A 1116-nucleotide genomic window follows, 5' to 3' on the forward strand; every position below is an offset into this window, starting at 1 on the left:
TTTCATAATTTGGTTTTGGGGTGCATGTATTTATTTCTTTGGGATTTTTTTCTCCTGTACTGTCTCTGTCAATTTGATTCTTATGCCAGCTAAAATAATCTTGAAAAATAAAAGAACGTTAATTCCCCCCAATGATTTTCCCATAGCATCCTAAACCACCTATGCACAGTGTTGAACATCTGTACATGCCTACCTTATAATAAGCAATCTATCTGCATACATCATAATTCTTTTTGATCTGGATTAGGCTTCATCTAAACTTGAGGTTCCTTTTGTTACACCTTATTGCAGTGATGAGGGCGATAGTCACTGTGTCAGATGCTGTGATACAGTGTTGGTAAAAATGGTCATTTTTAATGATATTCCTGGATGTCCACTTGGCTTCTCACAGAAGAAGTGAGTGCCAACACTCAGTGAGTTACTTAGAGTGCCACGTGACACATCTCTGGTCAGGGGGATGGAGGAGACTCGTGTGTGGAGGACGACGGTCCTGAATGCAGAGATAATACCTTCCTCTCAAAATCATGAGGTACTTTCAGATTTTACTTTACTCCTTCTTCATCATGAAACAAGGTTGGAGGGGCGCCTGGGTGGCTCAGTTGGTTAAGCGGCTGACTTTGGCTCAAGTCGTGATCAAGTTCGTGGATTCGAGCCCCACATGGGGTCTGTGTTGACAGTTCAGGGCCTGGAGCCTGCTTCGCATTCTCTGTCTCCCTCTGTCTCCGATCCTCCCCCACTCACACTCTGTGTCTCTCTCTCAAAAACAAACATTAAAAAAAAAAAAGTTTATGAAACAGAGTTTGAGGCCCAGGGGCAGGATCACCATATTGTGGTCATGAGAGAAAAAGATGAGCACAACACCTGCATATGGAAAATGTCGCCGCAAAAATGAGGAAAAGAGGATTCCTCCCATGATGCCTCAGTCATTTTATCAGGCATGGGCTTTCTTCTTATTCCTTGTGTTCGTAATAGAAAATGTGTATTTTATTTTCTAGAAATATTACTCTTTTCTTGGGATAGCTGAACATAAATAAAAGCTATGAAATAAAACATTATTATATTTTCATTGTATTCATGTTAAATATGAGTAACCTGCTACCTAACTTGATGGGACAG

The sequence above is a fragment of the Suricata suricatta genome, chromosome 5 (assembly GCF_006229205.1).
Source record: "Suricata suricatta isolate VVHF042 chromosome 5, meerkat_22Aug2017_6uvM2_HiC, whole genome shotgun sequence".
NCBI classification, from domain to species: Eukaryota; Metazoa; Chordata; class Mammalia; order Carnivora; family Herpestidae; genus Suricata; species Suricata suricatta.